This window comes from Ambystoma mexicanum, chromosome 13 (assembly GCF_040938575.1).
Source record: "Ambystoma mexicanum isolate Mex_15411 chromosome 13, UKY_AmexF1_1, whole genome shotgun sequence".
NCBI lineage: Eukaryota > Metazoa > Chordata > Amphibia > Caudata > Ambystomatidae > Ambystoma > Ambystoma mexicanum.
The window spans coordinates 683,385,595-683,412,045 of NC_090938.1; positions in this window are offsets into that span (position 1 = coordinate 683,385,595).

The window sequence follows — 26,451 nt, forward strand, 5'->3', positions numbered from 1 at the left end:
CACACCTGTGGTTTTATCTATCTTATTACATCTGGCTAATCTGGGACTCAAGGTTGGCACAATTAAAGGGTATTTGGCAGCGCTATCTGTTTAAGCTCTCCTCTGAAGAGATCGTTCTTCAAAATACCACTAGTGATACAGTATCTGAAGGGATTGACAAATGTATTCCCTCCGATCCCCTTTCAAGTCTCGGTTTGGGATCTATACTTAGTTTTGGAATTTCTCATGTGTGCTCCTTTGAAACCTATTAATTCCTGTCCTTTAAGATTGTGTCATGATCTCTGCTTCCAAAAGGTCAGGGTTTTCCCAACTCCCTTGGAAGCAGATCCATAACCCAGGTTCCGAGTGCCAACCAGTCCCAATTGGGACCTTTTGGACCCAGTCCTGGCGCCAGTGGCACCAGGCTCATAAATATGCCCAGTCCCAGCGCTGGAAGCGCCGGGCTCATAATGCTTGGGTGGACTTACCTTCAGCAGACCATGCTGCTTACTTGCCTGCCAGTTGAGCCTCTGATCCTCTTCTGTTTGGAACTACTTTTCCTGTTGGGTGGGGCTGGAGCCACTCCCTAGATTCAGAACACTGGAACTCTTCTGGAAGGCAGGAACTCTTTTCTTACCAGGAACTCTTTTCTTACTTAGGCGTGGCTGTGGAAGGAGACACCTAAGCACTACAGGAGGCTATTTAAACCACACCCGGTGGATGAATCTTGCTTCGCGTTATTCTGCAACCTCTGCAGCAGAACGCTCATCGTGTCTTCTGCATCCGGTCCTGGGCCTAAGGAAAAAGGCTTACCATCCTGAATCCAGTCTTCAGCAACACCTATAAAGACAAGAAAGAACAGGTTAGCATTCCGGCATCTGAAAGGCAAAGGTTTACCTACTCTTCGTGCGCTCCGGAGGTCTTCACACTGCATTCCGGCATCTGAAAGACAAAAGTTTACCAACTCTTCGCACGCTCCGGAGGCCTTCGGCGCTGCATCCCGCATCTGAAAGACAAAACAAGGTGCGTTTAAAGACATTGGGGAACTTTAATACTCACGAGCCATTACTCCTTTCCACATCTAATCCAGTGGGTATTCCGGCACCCTGCAGCCGCTCCGAACTCGTACCTGCAAAATAAAAAGACAGTTAGAGCGCATAGTGAAGCAGGCAACAAGCGCTTACTTACGTGCTTCCAGGCGCTTCTATTCATCACACGGGCTCCATCTTCAACTCACTTCAGCCCGTCATCCGCCATCGCCGGAACCCTGCAAAACAAGAGACATCATTACTAAAGACTTTAAAGACATTTGAATGACTCGAAACTTACCGTTCGTGCAGTAAACGACGGACAGCAGTCCTCTGAAGTCAAGAGGCCTGCGCTACCTATCCAGTGAAGAAACTGGTTACAGCACCCTGCCCCGAGGCAGATGGAGAGCTCGGCATTCACTTACCTAAGACATCTTACTCTACACGTCAGGCATACAGTGCACAGAGATCCAGCCCAAAGAGCCAACCGGGTGCTACACATCACCTTTGAAGATACGGTAGTCGCCCAGTCAAGACCGGCGCCTCTGCGAGAATCAGGTGAGCGTTACAGATTGCTAACACTCAAAACCATTCTTTTGGTTGCTCTTAAATCAGCGCGTGGGGGTGAGTTAACTTCAAGCCTCATCTTCCAAGACTCCTGCACCTGAGGGTCTCGGGGCTCATTCGACCAGGGGCATGGCTACTTCCTCTGCTTTACAGAGGGGAGTCCAAATTCAGGATATTTGTGCAGCTGCTACATAGTCCTGCGTTCACACATTCATAAGGCATTACTGTCTGGACTCTTCCTTGGGCCGGGAAGGTGGATTTGCGAAGGCGGTGTTACATTCAGTACGCACAAGCCAATAAGGAACTCCTAAATTCTTAATCCCTCCTCCAAAAATACAACACTGCTTTCAGAGTCTATCAAAAAATGAGGAATACGTGTAAGGACACAGTCCATTTGAAGAACAAGTTACTAACCCGTGATAACGTTCTTTCAATTGGATGTTCCTCACACGTATTCCTCATCGCCACTCCCTACATACACTGCAGTAGAACTTTCTTTTTATTGCAGTTTGCCTTCTTTCAGGGTGAAACACTGTCCTGCGTAAGGTACACCCAAAAATAAAATTGGGAGTATGCACAGAAATGGAACTGAAGCGACCGGTCGCTGTGCGCACTATATACGAGTGATGACATCGACATTGAGATGGAGGCCCTGGAGGGACATACTCGACTAACATGGACGCGCAATGCCCCCTGCTGGACAATGTTTCCGAAGCAGCTAAAGCTGGATATGTATATTTCAAAAGATGGGAGAAACATCCAATCGAAAGAACGTTACCAGGGGTAAGTAACTTGTTAAACTCCTTCACTGCTTTGGGTTGCAGGGTGGCGTACACATGGACAGTGCAATCAGCAATTATTATTTTGCCATTTACAGAAATCAATTGACCCAAATAGAGCACTTCCTGGAGGCAGTACTGTAATTTAGCCTTATCAATCTTGTATTCCTTGCTTGCCAAAAGCTGTAGGAGTGTTATGGAGTCCTTCCTGCACTGGTGCTTGCCGACACTACACACCAGTAAATCATCAACATACTGCACTGGTGCTCGCTGACGCTACACACCAGTAAATCAACATACTGAATAATTGTGCTAGGCAACAGAATATTTCCTAAATCAGCATGAAATATCCTATTAAAAATGCAGGGGGACTCCCAGTACCCTTGAAAGAGTCTTGTGTGTTCACAGTGCATCCCCCCATGCGTAAATGTGGTGAGGTATTGTGAGTCGGGGTGCAAAGGGGACAGAAAAGAAGGCGTTAAGATCCACTACAGTAAAGTTTGTCGCTTCTCTAGGGATGTTTCAAATTCTGCCTGTACAATGTCATTAAGAGGGCGAAAATTCTGAATCATTATCCAGCTCCACCCCCTTTGCCTTCTTTATCTGGTACATAGTGTTGCATGGTGAGGTGGATGGTGCAATTATCCACTGATTTAGTAGGGCAACAGTAGTGTCCTGTATCCCCTCCCTTGCCTTAGGATACTGCCTCACCCGGGCACAGTGCCTGGCTTGAGTGTTAATCGGACTGGGGTTCCTCCTTGTTAGAGCCTCAAGTCATGGGCATATGTTGTCCGGAGCCTTCCAGGTACCTCCTCAAAGTCTGTCTCAGTAAAGGGGGCCAGGGCTTCGAAAGCCATCAATGGGCATTGCACTTTAAGATACTGCACCATAATGTCACAAGGGATAGAAATCGCTAGCACAATCTCGCCCTGGCTTTTCAACCAATACCTGGCAACTCTCGCCTACTGCATTCTGCTCCAACTTCCAGTGCTATGTTGACAACACCCAACTCATTTTTAGGCTTCCTTCAGCCACCTCCTCGCCTTCCCTCATCTCTAATTACCTATCTGCCATTCAAAACTTGTGTGCTGCCAACGATCTTTGTTTAAATGGCAACAAAACTGAGATCCTCCTCATTGGGACACCTTCACCATCCTTTCCCCTCTCTGGCTGGCCTCCCTTGGCCCTGCTACCCCTACATGCGAGTCTAAGAACCTTGGTTATCTTGGACTCCACACTTTCCTTCTCTGCACACATCTGACATCTCCAAAAAGTCAAACTTCTTACTGCATCTCCTTAAACGTACTCTGCCTTTCCTCTCCTTCCCCCAGAAGCTCACTGTCTCCGAAGCTCTGGTTCTCTTCAGGTTGGACTATTGTATCAGCCTCTTTCTAAATCTACCTGCTTCCCCTCTTCTCCCTTTACAAATAATCCAGAACAGGACTGCAAGGCTTGTCCTTCGCCTCAAGCCCTGTGATTGTATCTCTCCAGCTCTGAAATCCCTTCATTGGCTCCCAGTGGATGCAAGGATTAAATACAAAAACCTTTGCATTGTCCACAAGGCTTTCTGGAGCCTGGGTCTGTATACCTTCAACTATCTCTCCGTAAATACCTCTCTTCTCGAGCCTTTCGCTTCTCTACTTCTAATTCCCTCAGTGTATGCCGTTTTTCAAAGAAACGAGCCGGAGGCAGATCTGTTTTCGGCTGGTACGTCCCTTTGGAGCAGCCTCCCATCCACCCTGAAACTTGAGGAGAACCATTTCAGGTTCTGAAAGCACCTCAAGACCACCTTCTTCGCTTCTGCCTTTGCCCCTCTTCTCCCCTGCTGATCTGTTTCTTTCTCTCAGCACTGTGCACCTGGACACCCTCTGTCCTTCGGGCCCAGGTACCTGCTCACCCTGCCTCCCTCCTGCACTGCAGCCGGACCACCTCCGGCACTGGGATCTGTATCTGTACCCATACAGTCCCCCCACTCTCCTCCTGCACTTATCAGATATATCCTACTTTACTAATCACGCACTTGCCACTACCATTTCCACTGCATGTATTATTTATTTATTCCACTTATTATTTATTCTGTTCTCTCCTCTTTTCCGCACTTTCCATTTCTCCCCTTCCACGCACCTCCCCCCTTCCCTTTTCCATGCACTTGCACATTCTTAATGTCACTGGACCTAGTAAGATCGTATTTTTGTTTTCTCTTGTTCCCCTCCCTTTGCTTGGTCGCGCTCTGAAAACACCTTGTATGAGCTCGATATAAATAAAATATATCATAATCTCGCCATCATCTGGTCCATCCTTAAACAAGTCTATCAGTTACTTCTCGAAGTGGAACTTTAGTAGGGTCAATGCACACCACTGTGTGCCACTCGCACCCTTCTAAGTCGGTCCCAATTACAACAATCCTCTTAGCTGACACCACCAGGCCCTGTAAATCCAGGGTCGTATCGTTCCTGCCACCAATTCAGTGGTTAACACAGGTCAGAAAATGATGTCAGGTGGCACTCCAACAGGCCTTGCCAATTTGGGGCACAGACTCAAGAAGCACTGTTATGCCATACACAAACATATCCGGGTCTGTGGGAATACAGCAAACCACTGCCTCTGCTCCCCTTGCATGTATTACGATCATTGCTCTTATAGCACACATGCCCGGGGTGGCACACCCTATTCCCTGGTCTGCAAAGGAGATGGTCATATCGTTTGCTTAGCAGGTCTCGCCCCAACAAATTTATCGGGGAGCTCTCAGAATACAACAGGATTGCACATATCAACTTTCCTCTTATTTTGATAGCCACTTCTTTTGTGTAGGGAACCATGGCGACAGCCCCAGAGGGCCCTGTGTATCAACAGTTTTCTCTCACTGATGCATGATTTAGTGGTCAACCATGAACACAAATTGCTTGTTGCCCATCTCATCGCCCACCAGGGTTTTCTTGTCAGGGTGGACTGTCATGGACAGGACTGGACACGCAAAAGTTCTTTGGGGGCTGCCCTAGTCAGGGTATGTGTAGGTGCCGGGGAATGTGAAAGGGTTGTTCCTCACTACAATCACTCACTCGGGGTACGACAGTGCCATTTGGCACTGCTTCGTTCATTGGCATGTTACTTCTGTACATGGTGTTTTTTTGGGGAATCAATGAGTGTCATCTGAGGGTCTGCCCTTGTGCACCTGGGGATCATGGTGGTGGTTTGAGTATAAGCACGATTTACCTCCTAGGGTATTGTGGTTGGCCTCAGGAGCTGGGGTGGTAAGCAATAGTTGCTATATCGGTTGCATCACCCCCTGCCTGCTCCTACACTGCATTGCCAAAATGTCCCCACTTAGTACTTACCACAGCTCCAGCATTACGAGGGGCCCATACCTGCATCTCTAGGTCCCATACCTCCACATCCCCCCTCTTTCCCCTCTGAATCAACCCCTCTTGGCTGCTGACCTCATTGCTGCCACCCCGGGTAGAGGTACTGCGGGATACTGAGGTCCGCCTCCCCACCGTCATTGTCCTCCGGGCCAAAACGCAGCTGTTCTAAAACCTGGAGGTCTGCTCTGCCACCTCTGTTTGCGCATTTGATGATACTGCCCCTTCAAGTGCTTTTTTGCTAGCTTTTTCAATTGTGTATTATTATGGTTTGAATTTCAGCCCACCCTTTCGCTTCAATTCCCACTTTGTCAAACGCCTTCTGAACTTTTAATAACAAAATAAGAGGAACTGACCAGTCCCACTGGTCCACTGTCTCCACACGCCACATCTCCTGAACCTTAATAATGTATTGCTCAGGGTCTTCATCATCCTATATGGTATACTGCATGATAGACTGCAGGTCTGGTGTGTCGGGGTACCTTTCCTGCAGCGTGTCTCACAGCTCTGACCTGATATTTTTAAAGGGTGCGCCATTGTGTGCATAATCATCTAGCTTTACTCACTGATAACCAGCTTTGACCCACAACCGCAGCAAGCAGGCTTTTTACATCCCCCACGGCCAAGGGAATCCCCACTGCCTGTTTTTCAAAGGCATTGATCCATTTCCAGCCCCAGCAGTAAGAGGCGGGAGCAGCTTAATCAAATTATTCTTACCCATTTGCACCCAGAGTACCTAGTCCGTTCTGCCTAGACCTTTATGCAACAACGGCACTCCCCTTTTTCCTTGCCAATGCCACCCGACCAGATCCATTCCTTAATCGTGGTCCCCACTACCTTTCCACCCGTGGCTTAATCTCCGGTGTCTGCTGCACATCCCCTTCATCGTCCTCAATCTCAGCCAGTGTGTCCCATTCGTCTTCCCTCAGCTCTGTCTGCATCCATTACAGACCTCACTGTCCTTTATTCCGCACTTCCTGCTCGCCTGTCAGCACTTCACTCCTTCTCAATTTGCACATCCTTTATGGCCGTACTATCTAACCCAAACAAAATGTCACCTACTGTCCATTCAACCAACCCACACCACCTCCTACCCCCTGCCCTCCTGTGTCGACCCACAATCAACCAAATCTACCCGCAAAGCTTCCAGTCTCTCTTCTTGCTCCTTTTGAACCTTACTATCCTGGGGGGTGATAGCACTCAGTGTCAGTCTGCAGGGAGGTGGGGCAGTCGCCGGGGTGGGCACATATGCAGGTTTGTATATCCTGTGGCTGGCCGAGTGGTGAGTGAGTAAAGCCCTGTATGTGAGAGCACAGCTTTGTTCTCCTGTGTTGTAACGGACATTGCATCTAGGACTACTGCTTCAGGAATGTGTCCTCCCTCCATCCCAGTCCTCCACATCCTCTATCATCTTCCACAGGTCTAATATCTCCTTTCTCTTCTGAAATTGTTTGCCTTTTATATTTAGCAGCTAAAAACATGCTTGTGTGTTCTAATATCCCTCTGTTGTGGGTGCCCTGCACGCTACCACCCATTGTTTGATATTTCTCTATCTTATCTCTGTACAATGGTAAAGTACTTTCTGCTGCTAGTGACTCTGCTTAGAATCACATGCTGTGCATATAGTCTGACATCTAGTGGTAACCGCAGAGTATTGCATCTTGTCTTTCGAGGATTGAAAGAGGAATTGACGTGCCTGTAACACTATGCCTAATGTGATGTGTAGAGTACCCAAACTCCCTCACGCGTTGAGGGCCCTCAGATTGTTTTTTTCCACCCAGCTAGCTGGTCACCTTATGCAGAGCTCTTACTTATTGCAAAAATGTATACTTCCTGACCTCCGCTCATTTATATATTCGTCCCCTCTTTGACGATTACTTCCTAGCCACTGCCAAAGACGGTGAAAGAACAGACTTTGACGGCTGGTGCGCCAGTCAACGCTGTCGACTGTGTGGCAGGGCCTTCTGGCCAGCCTATACAGTAGGGCAAGTAGGGTCTGGGGGTTTCTACTCTTTTTAAGAATGTCTTTCTCCCCACTCTTTGCCCTTTTGGGTTTGCGGTCGCTTTAACACACCTGAGCTATGGACAGGACACAATTAAAATTTTGCCCTTCCTTTAAGGGAAAATACCCCTGGAAAGACCAGCAGTGCAGTAAGTGTCTCCCTCTCAATCACGACGAGGCGTCTTGTCGGATTTGTTCACACTTGCGTCCTAAGATGATCAAGGAGCGTTGAGTAAACCGGTGGGCGGCATATGCCATGTCGCAGGCCGAGATTAGCTCCCCTGCTGCCGAAAATGATGAGGATCTAAGGAACAGCCTTGGCTCCAATCTGGATGCCATTGACATCACATCAGAGCACCCACGCTCCAAAACGTCTGTCCCCAGCCCCACCAGGCACGACGAAAATCCTGCTATGGGGAATGTACACCCCAGCAACAGGGACGCACCCGCTACTCATAGCACAAAACACACAACCCCTGGTACCGCCGCGATGCATCAGTCGAAGCGGTTCAAGGCACCAACGGGTACGTCAAGTTCCTCAACGGCACCCACCGATTCTCATGATCGGTAGCCCTCCCTGCAACTGCGTTAGCGGCATGCGTCTGGGCATTCTGCAAGCAAGGGCGCCAGTCAAAAAACCACAAGGCCGTTGAGACGCCTCCTAAAAGCCCCGGTTGCGTCAATCTACGGCACAACTGTTTAAAGAGCCTAAACCCCTCCCAGTGACACTGAACATCCACTAGAGTCTTGCTAAGGTAGTTTCAACCACGAGTAAACAAAAAGACAAGTCGAAAGACACGTCTAAATCCCCGGAAGGTCGGGAGGATTATTCTGAGAGTTCCCAGCCCTTATCGAAGACTCTCCTTGACAAATCTCGGCGTTCTAGGCAAGGGGATCCCCAGGAGGAGCCCTTTCCCCCTCTGGCTTATCTCCATGGACCAAGGAGAAATTTGAAGGATGTATGGAAAGGCTAGCTACATTTGTGGACTTCTCTGAGAAATTCACTGCTAAAAGGCCCAGTGAAGAATACCTTTATCCCACAGTGGCCAAATTCCAAAGAACCTCTTGCCCTCTTCCAGATCAAGAAGAGATATGATATATTTGATTTATATCGCGCTCGTACACAACTGTTACAGAGCGCGACCAAGCAAAGGGAGGGGAACAAGGGAGAACAAAAAATTAAAACCACAATCTTACTAGGCCCAGTGACATTAAGAACGCACAAGTGCATGGAGAAGGGAAAAGGGGAAAGTGGGAGAAGTGGAAAGTGCAGAACAGAGGAGAGAAAAGAATAAGTTAAATAAATGAATAAATGCAGGCAATGAAAAAGTGGTAGTGCAGCCAGCAAGTGGCAAGTGCAAGATTATTCAGATAGGGTAGATCTGATAAGTGCAGAGGAAGAGTGAGGGACTGTATGGGTACAGATACAGAACCCAGTGCAATGGGAGGCCTGGAGGGAGGCAGGGTGAGCTGGTAACTGGGCCCGAAGGACGGAGAGTGTCCAGGTGCACAGTGCCAAGAGAAAAACAGGTCAGCAGGGGAGAAGAGGGGCAAAGGCGGAAGCGAAGAGGAAGGTCTTGAGGCGCTTCCGGAACCGGAGATGGTTCTCCTCAAGTTTCAAGGTGGCTGGTAGGCTGTTCCAAAGGGAGGCCCCAGCCGAAGACCGAGATCTGCTCCCAGCTCGTTTCTTTGAAAAACGACTGACCCTGAGGGAGTTGGAGGTAGAGGAGCGAAGGGCTCGAGAGGAGAAGATTCTGCTTGACCCTTATTCACAGGAGGATGATCCCTTTGAAGATCCCACTGATCAAACCCCGGATTGGGGGAACCCACCTTGGCTGTCTCCTACCCATACTCCGGATCCTGATACCATATGTATGGACTCCCCAACTATGCTTCATGCATCTCCTGTAGATGACCACATGGCGTTTAACGCCATTCTGAAAAAAGAAGCCGAGCACTTCCAGATAGCCACGCTAGAGGTGGTGCTAGATTCAGATTTCGTAGAGGACATTTTAAATGAGAAGCCTCCTGCCATCCAAGCTATCCCTTTACTTAACTCTATCAAAAGGCGCATCCCCCCATCCCTATTAACACCTTCACAAACCAGGGCTGTAAACCTGCGAGTGGAAAAACTTTTGCCCCTCCCCTTATGACCTCTTCTCTTTTAGGGGTCATTCCACCCCGGATCCTCTTGCTGTCACAACAAGGAAAGGGGCAGGGGTTCCCTTGTCCACAGGTGAGGCACCGCCGGACAAAGAATGTAAAAAAATTGTATGCTCTTGGGAAGAGAATCACAACTGCGGCAGCATATTCCACCCGGATAGCCAACAACACCACTCTGTTGGCCAGCTATTCTGATGTCCAATGGAACCTGCTGCAGGAGGGCCTGCAGGAGGTCTCTGAACCAGTGCGCTTTTGCCTGCTTACAATTGTGTTGGAGGGTAAGCAAGTAAACCATAACATCCCCAAAAACACCTCCGACGCTGCTGCGACAGCAGGCAGAACCTTAGCCTAGGGTACCCTTTTGAAACGTCACGCTTGGTTAAAGAACTCAGGGTTCAAACCGGAGACACAAGCGCTGCTAATCAACAAACCAGTGTAAGACTAACCTGTTTGACAAGGCTGTTGATGAGGCGCTGGAAACTGCCAAGAAAGAATACAAGACTTTGAAATCTTTGAATCCGATCACTCAAAGGCCCTTTCAACAAAGGGCCTTTCACATAACCAATATGGCTCGGGAAACAATCGGTCCTCAGGACAGGAGTCTGCCACCTCTAATCCATATCCACCCAGAGGACAACGCCGTGGGAAAGGAAGGGGATGCAATGCCACCCCTAGAGGCACCCGGCCTCCAGTCAGAAATGACTCTCAAATCCGGGTACCCTCCCATGCCTCCCCGGTCAGTGGACATATAACATCTTCCTACACGCATGGGAGGGAATTACCACAGACCAGTGGGTACTCAAGACCGTCACCCATGGTTATTGCATAGAGTTCAGCCGGCCACCTCAATTCAGGCCTCCAAAGTCCAGGAGTCAAACACCAGAACACCTGTAGATCCTCCTGCAAGAGGTCTAGATTCTGCAAGAAAAGGGCGCAATCAAAGTCGTCCCCGTTCTACAGGTAAACAAGGGTATTTATTCAGTGTACTTCCTTGTGCCCAAAAAGGATCTTACAATGCGCCCTGTGCTAGACTTGCAAACAAATTTGTCAAACCCCAAATGTTTCGTATGGTAACGCTGCAAGAGGTAATTCCTCTACTGACAGAGGGGAATTACAAGGCAACATTGGACATGAAAGATGCATGCTTTCATATTTCAATGTTGCCAGCACACAGGAAATACCTAAGGTTAATGATCGATGATAAACACTTTAAGTTCAAGGTCCTTCCCTTCGACATTGCCACAGCCCCAAGGGTATTTACAAAGGTACTGGCAGTTGCAGCAGCCCACCTGCGCAGACAATCCATCCCAGTTTATCCTTACCTCTACGACTGGCTCATAACACGGGACTCCTACGGTACATGCCTGTCAAACACGCAGAAGACGATAGACCTCTTATTCAGGCTGGGATTCTCCATAAACGAGAAGAGGTCCAGCCTCAACCCCAGCCAAGTCGAGCAGATCCTGGGGGCTCTATTCAGACAGAAGACGGCCTAGTCTTCCCCTCCAACTAGAGGGTCCAAAACATTCTGTTTGAGATCCCTCAGTATGTAGCCAGTCGAGAGGGGATGGTACGCAAGGCCATGCGACTGTTAGGGATGATGGCATCCTGCATATACTTGATTCCACACACACGTTTGCGCATGCGCCCCATGCAAGAGTGGCTCAACAGCCAGTGGTGTCAGGCCAGCGGACAGTGGGACGATCTAGTGGTATCTCGGCAGCCCTCGTTCTCTTTGCAGTGGTGCTCGAGGGAAAACCTCTCGAAGGGGAAAACCTTCCCCACACCTGCAGTAGAAGCCATGCGAGGGGATTGGGTCCTCCGACGTATTCCATATCTGACTGTAATCACCACAGCTGTGCTGCTTCGGAAATCTTTGGCGTCCTGCGTCGATAAACCGTCTTCGAGGACCTCCTCCGACGGCCGACATCACCGGATGTTATAAGTAGGTCGCACGACGCCCGTAGCCTCAATTCCGTGTTTTCCGTGAACGTGTTCGCTTCGGAGACCTCGGCGCGCTTTGACTCTTTGGAGTTTTGGTTCTTTCGGTTCTTTGAACCTGTTTGTTTGTGAAGGGATGTCTTCCTCGTCTTCCACCCCGCGTCCGGGCTTCAAGAAGTGTGGGGACTGCGGGTCCAAGATGTCGGTGACAGACTCGCACAACGCCTGCCTCTGGTGCCTCGGGGAGGCCCACGACACGGATAATTGTGTTGACTGCCAGTCGCTTACGTCCAAGGCCTTGCGGGAGCGTAAGAAGAAGCTGTCGGTCGGTAAGATGTCCAAGCCCCGGAAGTAGAGGTCCACTGGGCTTTCGACAGGACTATTCAAGGGGCGACTCTCCGCATCGTCGTCTTAAGTATGGGGTCTCGGTCCCAGAGTGGGTCCTGCCACTCCTCTGCCTCTTCGAGGTACTCACGGAAGCGCCGTCATCGGTCGCCTTCCCCGTCCGAGGACTCCGCCCGTCGGCGGGTTGCTTATCCCACCAAGCATGCGACTCAAGAGGAATGGGCTTCCTTCGGTAAGAAAATGTTGGCGATTCTTGAATCGCAGGGCACCGGTCCGTCCGTGCCTCCGAGTGGGGTCGGGCGTGACCGTACTAGAGACACCGCTCGTACGCCTTCGGGCTCGGGTGGTCAGCACGATTCGCGGGAATGGTCCAGCTCGGACAAGAGGAATCGTTCTAGTCATGCCCGCTCCAGGTCCCGGTCCTCGACACGCTCAAGACAGTGTGCACCTGTGCAGTCTTCGAAGAAGACATCGACGCCTGTGGCGCCAAGGTCGTCTAAGGACTCTCTCGAGGCTCCGCCTCCGAGGAAGTCGTCGACGCCATCGGTGCCCAGGCTGTCTAAGGACACCCTCGGGGCTCCGCCCTCGAGGCCTGTGTCGAAGCCGTCGACGGCGATTCACTCGACGCCTTTCGAGGCTGTTTTGAGGAAGTCGGGATTTGCTCTTGATGTGCAAGCCCGGCTCCTCAACATGCCCGTTGATGGTGTACATCTTTTTGGCAGCAAGGCTGACGAGAGCCTAGAGAGGTTGCAGACCTCAAAAGCTGCAGCAAAGTCATTGAGCGCTGCAGTTCGACAACCTCCGCCTTTTCGTCCTAGGGGACAGCAATGGAGGGGAGGTTCCTTTCGTTATCACTCATCCTTTAGTAAATGCGAGAGGAGCTGCTAGTCAAAGGGGCCACCGTAGGAGTGCCAGAGGTGGAAATCAAGGTACTCGAGGTGTCAAGGCCGCTCAGCAGTTGCCTCTTTGCCCTCGGGCAACGCCGCAGCCGATTCAGCTCAGGTTCCTGTCTTCCCTTTCGGCAGAGGCCTTACGACAATCCACCAGGGAATCTCTCTTTGAAGAGTCCGGATCTGCTCCTTGCGCAGGAAATTCAAGCCCTGCTGGAGAAAGGCACCATCGAACTGGTGCCTGTAGCGGAGAGGAACAAGGGATGGCATTTCCCTTATTTTTTTATTTCAAAAAAAGACGGGGGATTGAGACCCATCATGGACTTGCGCGGTTTGAACAAACTCCTCAGGAAGGACCAGTTCAAGATGGTTACTCTCTCTCAAGTCCTCCAGGCCCTTCAACTTCAGGACTGGTTGGTGTCTCTCGACCTCAAGGACGATTATTTTCATGTGCCAATCTATCCAAAGCACAAGAAGTACCTGAGGTCGCGGTTGGCAACTCTCACTTTCAGTTTCGGGTCCTGCCGTTCGGATTGACCTCCGCCCGAGGGTCTTCTCCAAGCTCATGGTAGTGGTGGCAGCGCATCTCAGGAAAGGGGGATTCACGTCTACCCCTACCTGGACGATTGGTTGATCAGGGCGTGCTCTCCTGAGAAATGCCTGGAACATCTGTCCATCACCTGCCACTCCCTCCACAAGCTGGGCTTCTCCCTCAACTTAAAGAAGTCCCACTTGACGCCAACTCAGAGGCTCCAGTACATCGGAGCAGTGCTCGACACGTCCCTCGGGCAGTGTTTTCCTCCCCAGGTAAGATGGTGCAAAAGTTCCAACATGCCCAGAGTCTCCCTGCGTTCGAGTTCTTGAGATTGCTCAGCCTCATGGCATCCTGCATTCTTCTGGTGCCAGAGGCCAGGTTGCGGATGAGATCTTTGCAATGGGCACTCAAGCTCCAGTGGTCTCAGTCCTCCGGCAGGATGTCGGACCCCGTTCAGGTGCTGCCCTCGGTCGCCCAGGACCTTCTGTGGTGGGCTGTTGAAAGCAATCTGATGAAGGGGGCTCTGTTTTGGCTGCCCTGGCCGGAGGTGACGATCGTGACGGGCGCGTCCCTCACGGGATGAGGAGCTCATGTCATCGAACTGACAGTCAGCGGTGGTTGGTCTCCGTTGGAGTCCAGACTCCATATCGATCTGTTGGAGCTGAGGGCCGTCGGGCGTGCCCTGAAGGCTTTTCTGCCAGCTGTGCGCGGAAAGAATGTCCTGATTCTGACGGACAACACAGTGGCCATGGACTACCTCAACAAAAAGGGGGGGGGGGGGGTCACTTCCTCTGTGCAGGGAGGTGATGCAGCTCTGGTTCTGGGCAATCCAGCAGGAAATTTCGATCTCGGCAGTTCAACTGGTCAGAGACGAAAACGAGACGGCGGATGCTCTGAGCAGGCAGAGCGCGGTCTCTCACGAGTGGGAGTTGGCTCAGGAGATTCTCTCGCCCTTTGGGGGACCCCTCAAGTGGATCTCTTCACCTCCAGTGTCAACCGGAAGTGCGAAAGGTTCTGCTTGCAGGAATTTCCTCCAAGAGGAGCCTTAGGAGATGCATTTGTATTGGAGTGGTCATTCCCACTGCTTACGCGTTTCCTCCAGTCCCTGTCATCCCGCAAGTGCTGCAGAGGTTACGGAGGTTCGGTTCCCAGATGATCCTCATTGCTCCGGCATGGGCCAGGAGGACGTGGTAACCGGACCTTCTCGGCTTGTACATCTGCCCTCCACATCGTCTTCCCTACCGAGACGATCTGCTCTCACGGGAGGGGGGTCAGTTTCTCCATCCAGAGGTCAGATCCCTCAACCTTCACGCTTGGCTTCTGAAAGGTTGAGGTATAGGGATTGGGACCTCCCTGAAGACGTGATGGAGGTGTTACTTTCGGCCAGATGGCCGGCGACAAAGTCCCTGTACTGTTGCCATTGGAGAAAGTTCTGCGACTGGTGCAGGGTTAAGAATGTGGATCCTTTTTCATGTGACATTCCTGTGGTTCTGTCTGTTTTGCTTTCTTTAGCCCACGGGGGCTTGCAAGTGGGTACCGTTAAAGGTTACCTGGCGGCGCTGTCCATATTTAAGCGCTCGTCTGAAGAGTGTTCTTATTTTAAAATTCCTTTAATTTCTCAGTTTCTAAAAGGGCTCACTAATGTGTTCCCACCGTCACCTTTCCAGGTACCTAGTTGGGATTTGAACCTTGTTCTCAAGTTTATAATGGGTGCTCCGTTTGAGCCTTTGCATTCTTGCCCTTTGAGACTGTTAACTCTTAAAACTGTATTTTTAGTTGCGGTCACTTCCGCTCGCAGAGTGAGTGAGTGAGTTACAGGCACTTTCAGTTAAGCCACCCTTCACTGTGTTTCATAAGGACTGGGTTGTCCTTAGAGTTCGTCCTTCCTTTCTTCCGAAGGTGGTGTTGGAATTTCATTTAGGCCAGAAGGTTATTCTTCCGGCATTTTATCCTCCTCCACATCCTGGTAAGGACGAGGAGAGGCTCCATAGGTTAGATCCTAGGCGAGCTTTAAGTTTCTACATTTCACGCATATCCCGGGTCAGAGTGGATGATCAACTCTTTATTGGTTACGCTGGAAGGCGTTTGGGACAAGCTGTTACTAAGCAGACTTTATCTCGATGGATTATCTTGGCAATTTCTGAATGTTACAGCTTGCCGGGTAAGGACCCTCCGGTAGGCTTGCGGGCCCATTCTACCAGGGGTATGGCTGCCTCTACTGCCCTGCAGAGGGATGTTCCTATTCATAACATCTGTGATGCAGCCACCTGGGCTTCGGTCCATACTTTTGTACGTCGCTACTCCCTCGATTCTATCCGTGGGCAGGATCTGGCCTTTGGCAAGGCGGTCCTTTACTCTGCAATTTTATTGGGCATTGTAAATTTTTATATTCTAAATTCTTTTCCCACCTCCTTGCGTTGGTACTGCTTTGGGAGTCTGTCATAGATATGGATTACATTGGAGGACCCAATCCCCTCGAAGAACAAGTTACTCTCTTACCTGGTAATGTTCTTTCGATGGGATGGTCCAATGACGTATTCCATATCGCTCCGTCCCTGCCTTCCCCGCTACAGAATTTCTTATGCGATTGCAGCTTACGTTTCCGTAAGGCTTTCTGTGGTCATACTGGCAGTAGTTTGGTGCCACACGTTCTGGGAAAAAACTACAACTGAGGCTACGGGCGTCATGCGTCCTACTTATAACATCCGGTGACGTCTGCCGTCGGAGGAGGTCCTCGAAGACGTATCAACGTCATCGACGCAGGACGCAGACGCCGAAAGATTTTCCAAAGCAGCACAGCTGTGGTGATTACTGTCATATATATGGATTACGTCGTCGTCCCATCTAAAAAAAAACGTTACCAGGTACGAGTAACTTGTTCCTCTCATGACGGAAGCATCTCTCACGGGGTGGAGGGCTCACCTCCTTCAACAGATGGCACACAGCGTTTGGTCCCCAGCAGTAGCATCCAACCACATAAACTTGTTGGAGTTATAGCGGTATTAAAAGCACTGAAGGCCTTTCAGACACAGTTACAGGGAAAGACGGTACTGATCCTCACGGACAGCACCACGGCCATGTACTACCTGAACAAGCAAGGGCGCACACTCTCCAGGGCTGTCCAAGCTGTCACAGAACATTTGGTAATGGGCTCTCAAACACGAGAGGTTTCTATTGTCTCAACACGTTCCAGGGGAACTCCTTCTGGCAGACGTGCTCAGCGGAGACTTCCCATTGCCCTTGGAGTACTAATGGCGTCTACACAAGGACATTGTCTCCAACGTTTTCGCAGAATGGGGCTTCCCAGAGATTGACTTGTTCGCAACTCTGAAGAATCACAATGCCCAGATTATGCCTCCAGGTACCCTCAAAACCAATCCAAGGGGAACGGTCTCTGGATAACATGGTCAGGGAAATTTGTTTATGCACTACCACCCCCACCCCCTCTACTCAAGAGAATTGGGCACAAGATGCACCAGGAACCAGTCACCATGATATTGGTGGCCCTGATTTGGGCACGCCAACCCTGGTTCTCCCATCTGATGGAGAGGTCTCTCTCTTTCTCCTCCAGTGAAACTACCTTGCCCATACAACGTGCTATCTCAGGACAAGGAGGAAACACTTCATCCATGCCCGCAGACTCAACTTAGCGGCCTGGCTCCTGAGATATAGAGTTTGGGCATCTCCAACTTCCTCAGAGATGCATGGATGTACTTGGAGAAGCAAGAAGACCTTACACCCGACATTGCTACTCCAATAAGTGGAAACGCTTCGTCATTTGGTAAGAGCATCAATCCCATTGACTGCGCTCCTACTCATTTTGTGTTATACCTGACTGACTCACTAGACTAGGGCCTACTTTTGAATTCCCTAAAGGGCCACTTGGCTGCACTTTCAGCCTATACCATGTCCCAGCAAAAGGTGTTGTAGTGGAAGATCCCAGTAATTGAAGCTTTCATGGAAGGGGTTAAAAGAATGAATCCCCTATTTCTAACCCGGCTCCCGGATGGGACCTAAATGTGGTATTAACCAGACTTATGCGGTCTCCCTTTGAACGTATGCAAAAGGCTCACTTATAAGACCACTTTCATAGTGGCAGTCACTTCCATAAGAAGAGTCGGTGAACTACATGCTCTTTCAATTCGAGACCCTTTCATTAAAATTCAGAGATAAAGTGTTTCTGTGCACTCACCCACGGGTTCGCCCAAATTTATTTCTAAGTTCCATGTGAACCAGTCTATAGAACTACCCACATTCCTCCGGAACCCCACTAACGTGGCAGAGAGAAACCTACACACACAGGATATCCGCAAGGCAGTCATGTACTGTCTTGAAAGAACTAAAACACTAAGAAAGACAAACCATTTTTTCTGTTTCAGTGGCGGCTGGTAGAGAAGGGGACCCTGTATCTAAAGCATCCAGCTCAAGGTGGATTACCAATTGCATCACTCTGCTGCACTCTTGCCAAGAGATATCTGCCCTTCAAGCCTAGAGCACACTCAACTAGGGGCACTGGGGCTTCCATAGCATTCATTGCAAATGTTCCTCTCGAGTCCATCTGCAAAGCGGCAACCTGGAGTTCTGTACAAACCTTTACAAAACACTATTGCCTAGACACTCAATCTAGGTCTGAGTCTCAGGTTGGACAAGCAGTACTAAGACATCGTTTCACTACTGTTCCTTCTCGCATCCCTCCTCCAACTCCGGTTACTGCTTGCTAGTCTATGCACAGCATGTGATTCTAAGCAGGTTCACAAGCATCAGAAGATATGCAATACTTACTGTAATAGCATTTCTGATGATTGTATCTGCTTAGATTCACATGCGCCCACCCTTCCTCCCTCTCGGATGGAAGGAACATAGACATCTTACTACTTCTTCTCTCTTTCTGTACTCACTCACGATAGTATTTTTTCTGCCGTGAGGGAGCCTCATGACTATCGGAGGGACCTCGACGTGTGAGGGATTTTGGTTACACTACACGTCACGTTAGGGATAGTGTTACAGGCACGCCCATGTCGACATCCCCTTTCTATCCTCGAAAGACAAGGTGCCATACTCTGCGGTTACCACTAGATGTCGGACCGTATGTACAGCATGTGAATCTAAGCAGATCCAATCCTCAGAAATGCTATTACGAGAAGTAATGCATGTCATACATATACTCCAATGGCGTCTCCCCTGTCAGCTTCACATTTTGCATGCTTAAAACCCCAACCTTTACAATTATGCGCTGCGCACACTTCTATCACCAAAGTCACAAGTCCACTGTTCCCACCGCCCCCTGTCAACACGTGCACACACACCTCATCACACTACACAACCTACCCAGACCGGCCCACCTCTGGCCTCCACCTGTTACATGAAAAATCTTAATACACTAAAATAACATGCTAAAACAACCACTACTTCAACCAAGCCCACTAATTATACAGAGCTCCTATTTTGTATCTCCTCATTGTTATTTGGCATTTATATAGCACTTTATATATCATTGGTCTGATCTCAAAGCGCTTGTGGGTTGGACGCCCGTGGGGACCGTAGTCCAGTTCAGTCGAGAGAGTAGGGTATCATAGGGTGCTTGGGTGCACTCAATATGTGTGCAGCCGATGCGATTGGCTGATGGTAGCTGCATCCTAACATTAGGTGTGGTGGTATTGAGATTAGCCTAATGTGTGTAGTCTGGAGGCTGGGCTCCGAGACTGGATTCTGGCTGCATTAGGCCTGCGTTGGACACTTATTTCAGCAGCCAGGCTGATGTTTTCGTGGGGTAAAGATGAGTTCTAGCGAGATGTTGAGGTGTTCCATGGAGTATTGTTCGTATGTGAGCAGCTAAGCTGAAATTGATCGAGGGGTAGCTGCTCTCTTGTGTGTATTGGTGTAGAGTACAGTGAGCATAGTGATAGGAGAGGTGAGTGTCTGGAGTGGAGGTTTTTATTCTTACGAGCCCACTGTTCCGGATTTCATTTACGCGTTTTGAGATTGCTGTATTCACAATTCTATATAAATATGGCACTGGCTAACATTCACACACATTCATCCCAAAACAAATGGTGCCATCATCTTCCCCTCACTGGGAAAGGCTCCCACACTCCTTTTTTCCTCTGTAAAATCCTCTTAAATTACCAAACAATAACACCAAAAAATAAATCTTGCCATGTGTCCTCACCACACTTCTCCTTCACTCATGCACACAATACTCCCCCACACACCATGCCCCTCGTTATTTCACGCAAAGGGTGTACTCACGTCTGTGTGTTGTCACAGGGTCCCAATAACGGCCTGCATTCTTCCAAGAACTGTGCCATGCTCCAAAGAGCGGACCGGAATTCTGTTACAACAGGTCCTGCACACCTCTCCGGGATGCAAGCTTGTGACTGGTCACTGCAGGTGGGCACAGACCTTTCAGAGAAGCGGCCGGAAGCCTCTGGCGATAGAGGGAATCACGTCGTGGTCACCAAATGTAGGAAAGCCCCTCAACGCTCACACCAGAAAAAATGCAACCCACGAGGGAAAAAGGCCCAAGACACCTATTGTAAACACATGTTTTATTCCTAAAAAAATAGGAGTGCAACTGAAAAGAGCTCTGCTGCTGCCGAATGTTGAGCCAAAATCTGTATGAGCAACACTTTCGGCAGGTTCCTTTCATCATCAGTGACGACATTATATACAGTAGAAACCTGTACGGCTGGTTGGTGAGACCCTATGCATTGGCTAGCTGCTCCACAGGGGATAAAGATGTGTGTAGATGTGCACACGCTATTATTCGATTTAAAGAAATAATTCAATAATGATGGTTTATTAGGGTTCAGTGTTGTTCAGGTGCTCCCGGTCAGATCTTGGCCACAAGATCAAAACTGTGGTACAGAGAGAGGTCCCTCCAGTGGTTCAGGGGGCATGACCTGGGCACACTATGGCAAGATCAATTGCCTGGATGAATTCAGTCAAGGTATACAATTTAAAATGAAGTGCAATAATTTACTGTTGAAGAAAAGTTAATAGAAAAATTGACTACAAATAGTAACAATTTGGTTATATACAGAACAAGAGAATTAACATTTCGTTCTGAAAAAGAAACCCTTTCAATGTTAACACCATATACATTACTTGTGGGAACTATTTGCGTTAGCCAATTAGATAAGTACATTTATGTACACAATAGACACATAGCATGGTCACATCCACAATAGAAAATTAATGTGAACAGATATCTCAGTAGGGAAGAGTTCTGGGCTGAGACAACGTGGTAGGGATCGGCGTCACTCCTCCCATTTGCTACGACGTGTTTAGGGCTAAAATGCCCTTCATCTGGTAGATTATATCTGTGGTTCTATGCGTCTCCTGTGAATTACAGTAATAATATGTAAGTAATATCTTAACGAGAGGAAAAGTGTTTATTGTGTCCTGTGCATATTAACTAACCTGAGAGTTTTCTGGAAGACTGGGTGAATCTTCACTAGCCGGGTAGATTTTCGTTGTATCTGGTGACAGATGGTATACTCAATTTACATTATTGGAGGTGACAGGATGGTTCTAGGCAGTCAAACATGGGACCAGTCGCTCATTAGTAGTGCTGGGTCCTGCGTTATTACCGCATTTCAGAGCTGTAACATGTTCCATTTAGAATTGCAAAAATTCTGTTGAGTGGCAAAATACTGTGTATGGAACACTCGATGTGTGGAGCACCTGTTCTGTGGGACAGAAAGGGTGTTTAGCAAATATGTGAATTGGATATACGGATGTTAAAAAGTATCCCGAAAGCTGCTGGGATACTGCCGCCCACACAGGGACGTGGCAGTGCTTAGATTGTGCTGGTAGGAGGTGTAAATCCCATAAGCTTACCAATGCTGGTGCGGAAAAGAGATGCAGGCTGGCTCGGGCAGTACTGCTGTCTGTTTGCATGCTGCTACGTGTCCGGTCGCTAGGCAATCTGAGAGTACGCTTAGGTTTCGAAATAGTCCCTGATACTGAAACGAAGCTCAAAGCCGCGCACCATCTTTGAAAAGTGTTATCATGTAAAACGATATAAACGGTCTACAGTGTAATGGTAAAGGTAGAGATTGAAAGCCTACTGCTTAATGCTGGGGATGGCTATTGCATGTAAGTGTAATTCAGACACGGGTACATGTATGTAAAGCTTGCAGAAATGGAGATGGTTACATGTTTGTTAAGCTTGCAGATATGGACTGACTGCCAATTTAGTGGGCTAGTTAATTTGAATAACAAAATTTGAGAGAAGTGTAAAACAGGAATAACAAGTTTTTTGCAAGTAGTTAACTGAAGTGCCCATTAGGGAGTCATGGTTTGGATGTAGGTTTACAAAAAGCAACTTGAGTCCCAAACTAAGTTCGTCCGTTGTGGGGAAATCGAGCCAATCAATCCAGTGGATCTCCCTTTGTTGCATTAGTCTGTTTAAATTGCCACCCCTTCCAGAATTATGAACTGTATTTGTGCGGTCCTGTGTCTTGACTGATTGAAGTGCTGTGCATTGGTGATCTTTCAGACGCTTGTCTGATGTTGGATTTATGTTCTACCCAGTGCGTTTTAGCCCTCCTGGTGGTCATTCCACGTAATGGAGTCTGCAGGGGCATTTGATGCCATAAATTACATTCTTTGTTTCACCTGTAACGGTATGGTGAAGGGCAATGTTATAACCTTTATGAGGATGTGTAATGGAGTTACCTTTGATGACATTGACAGTTGTTTCAAGGTAAAGTCCCATTGAAGTCTTTTTTCATCTTTTTAGTCGCATAGTCTGCTTTGATGTAATCCACTAAGGATTTGCTTTTGCTATAGGCAAATAGCAGGGGATTATGGAACAATCTTGCTGGGGTTGAATCAAGTGATGGAGTTCTTTCGAATACTTTTTTTGATCTGAACACTTTGTTGCAAATAAGTGGTAACATAGACTAGATCACTGTCGATTGCGTGATCTTTTGGTTGTAGAGTTTCTGTTCTTGTGATGTTTTTGAACATTTTCACACAGGCTCGTACAGAATCAGAATAGTAGCCACGTTTCTAGAATTTCTCCGTGAGTAGTTCGGCCTTTTTGGAATAATCTTGGTCATCCGAGATGATACGTCTGTATTTGAGAGATTGACTCTGTGGAATACTTTCAATAGTTGTTTTAGGGTGAAAGCTTGTGGTTTGCAGTTTGCCCGACTTGGAATGGATGAGTAAGTCTAGAAATTCAATAGACGTCATGCTAGATTTGTTAGTGAACTTTATTCTCGTTGCTAATGAATCCATGACTATAAAGAATTCCTCCATTCCAAATTCCAAATAAGTCATTGATATATCTGAAGAAACCTTTAAGATGTTTCTTCCATCTCTCATTGTGTAAAACATAAGTTTCTTCCAAGTAAGCCATATATTTATTAGCGTACCTTAGAGCAATGGCCGCTCCCATCGAGGTACCAGAGATCTGTACAAAGTACCTGTCTTCAAACATAAAGAAGTTATTGTTTAAGACAATAGTAAGTAATTTCAAGGTCAGTAATTAATCAGCTTTAGGAACTTCATTTGTGGTCAGTAAGAGCCATTCCATGGCTTTGAGTCCAGCATGATGTGCGATATTCGTATAGCCTTGAGACATCCATGGGTAAACAGGATGTCAGAATTTTCTTCAAATGCTATCCCATGAAGTTTATTTAAGAAGTGATTGGTGTCTTTGATGTAGGGGCGAAACCATGTGTAAGTGGTTTTATGACACGATCTATGTATTGGACTAGTGGTTCCAGTAAACTGTTAGCTGCTATTATAGGTCGGCCAGGCGGATTGAGTAGATTTTTGTTGACTTGGGTAAAGTGTAAATAACAGGCATTGATGGGTACAGGTTTGTTAGAATAATCCTGGTGCAGTGAGTGATGAGTTCATCAGCTTTGTCAAGAGCTGTTTAAACTGCTGAAAACCTGGCTCTTCCCCTAAAACCAACCGGTACCAAACCAACCCAAACAGAATAACAGCATCTCAATGACACCAATCCAACAAACTACCAGATGCGAGAAACTGACAGCTAATAACCCCGAATATAAACTAGAAGGACAAACAGAATTAAATGAGTAAAGTAGATCAAAACAGGGAAGTGGATAATAATAAATCATAAGGAAGCAGTAAAGAGTAAACTGCTGAAATGCACATAATGCACGAGGAGCGAACAAAGTGAATGGCGTGGATGAAATAGTTAGAATGGATGAAACGTGTGGAACAGATGAATGCGCTGAGTGGAAGAATGCATGACTATATAGATCGAATGAGTATGTAAAGCAAATGAGTATGTAGATCGGATGAGTGTATAAAATGGATGAACATGTTAAGCGATTGCGTGTGTAGAGCGGCTGCGTGTGTAGAGCGGATGAGTGCGTAAATACAGAGAAGCGAGTAGAACGCATGAGTGCATAGAACAGATGAATGTACAGAACGGATGAGCGTAAACCGGTTGAGAATGTAGAGCAGATGAGTATGTAGAGCGGATGAGTACAGAAGTGAGGAGAGTGTGTAGATCGCTGGAGCAGATGAATGTGCAGACCTAGCGAATGTAAAGAGCGGACGAGTGCATAGAGTGAACGAGCGCATAGAGCGGACGAGTGGAATGCGTGGAGAGCACGAGTGCATAGAGCGGATGAATACATAGAGCACTTGAGTGAGGCGAGCGGATGAGTGAGGCAAGCAGACGAATGCGAGGAGCGGATGAGTTGAATGCGTGGAATGCACAAGTGCATTGAGCGGATGAGTGCAGGGGGGGCGGATGAGTGTGGTGGGGGTGGATGAGTGTGGGGGGGCGGATGTGTGTGTGGAGGGGATGAGTGTGGATAGCAGATGAGTATTGAAGTGAGGAGAGTGTGTAGATCGCTGGAGCAGATGAATGTGTAGACCTAGCAAATGTTTAAGAGCGGACGCGTGCATAAGAGCGGACGCGTGCATAAGAGCGGACGCGTGCAGGGAGGGGACGAGTGCGTAGATGGAACGGCTGACATATGTGGATGGATCGGGTGCCGTAGGTGGATGGATCGGGTGCCGCATGTGGATGAAACGTGTGAAATAGGTGGATGGAACGGATGAATTATGAAGATGCTACGGGCGAAATTTGTAGACTGAGTGCATAAAACAACCTAGAATACACGGAATGGCACAGAATAAATATGTAGACGGAGTACATAAAACAACTTGGAATACACGAAACGGATTGAAGTAAATGGAGCGGTTTTGAGTGCGAGTGGCGGACAGGAGTGCATGCGCGGGGCAGACGAGAGTGCATGCGCGGGGCAGACGAGAGTATGTAGGGTGGACTGGATGGAGTGCATTGTGCAGACCGGAGTGTGTAGAGCAGACTCGGGTGCATGGAATAAATAATAGTGCATGGAACGGACTGGAGCGCATAAAATTGCGTGACGTACACAGTACGGTTTGGAATGCAGGGAACGTTTGAAAGAGCATATAACCCATCATATCACACCACCACGCTTACTCTCTTCTTTACACCACGACTCAACTAGAACACAGATACTATGACACCATTCGTTATAACTGTTCTCATACCAACATCCGCCGCTCACTCCCCATCATTCTAAGTAAACACTGCTGGTTACACACCCCCCAGCCAGGCGTTCCCCTCAGGCCTAACGCAGCGGTCTGGATAAGCCTGCTAAAACGAACACATACTCCTGATCTCTCAACCACCACCACACCTACCGCTAAAAAGCAGCTATCACACGAATACTGCACCAGCTGCACACATACCCGGTGCTCATATTCACCTTTGACTCCATCTACTCTCTACTGACCTGAACTTCGGTTCCCAAGGGCGTTCAACTGACCAGCGCCATCAGACCATACCAATGGTATATAAGGCACTATATAAATGCAAAATAACATAACATGTTCCGTCGGGTCATTGAAGATTTCCGAATAAGTGTCCTGATCTGTTCTCTCTCAATTTCAGTTTTGTATTTAGTTGTGTCCATTATCACCAGGGTTCCTCCCTTGTCTACGGGTTTAAGATCCGGATTGTTCCAAAGTCTATACAATACTTGTTGTAGAATTAGAATGTAATAGTTATTGGAATTTGATTAATTGTTTAAAGTCCTTCAATATTTGTTTCAGAAATGCATCTAATAGGGAATTCTGAATTGGAGGCAAGAACGTGCTCTTAGGTTTCATTTCCAAGAATTCAGAATCTTTCTTGTTATCCAAGAGTTCAATTGAATTGAAAAACAGGTTTAATTTAATTGTTCTGGTTAGGTTGATTTTTTTTTTTTCTTTTTTCTTTCAGCAATGAGCTGCTGTGATGTGGGACACAGGAGATTCCTTTTTGTAAAGTCGTTCATTCAAATTTCTATAATTTGTAACTAGAGATGTTGATGTCTAAGTCTTCTTTTGTGGGAAGTTCACCTTTCTTGTTTTTTTCTTCTTGTCGGACCCAATCTAGAAAAGAGGAAGAAGTTGTGGTTTTAGATGAAGATGCAATTTGAGTGTCACCTGTGAGGACACTTTCTTGTTCCAATTCTCTGTATGTTGCTTTGTCTAAGGTCTCTATTTCACCTCTTGATGCTTCAGAAGATAACATTTCTGGGTGGAGTACCCGTTTATTTTTAACATATGGCGTTCTTCCACTCTGTGTTGTCTTTCTGGGAGTAGTAATATTTCCACGTGTAAACGATGTCCAGCTTTTCAGCGAGGGTCTCTCTTCTAAACTTTCTATTTTTTTTTTAATTCCATTTCCTTTTTGTAGCTGTCCAATTTTGTTTTATCTTCCAGTACAGTTGCTAATTCGTCTTTAGTCATTAAGGACGGTAAAATGGTCTTGGTGGATAGGAGTGCGCCAGCAAAGAGCTCTACTGCTGCCAAATGTTCAGCCAAAATCT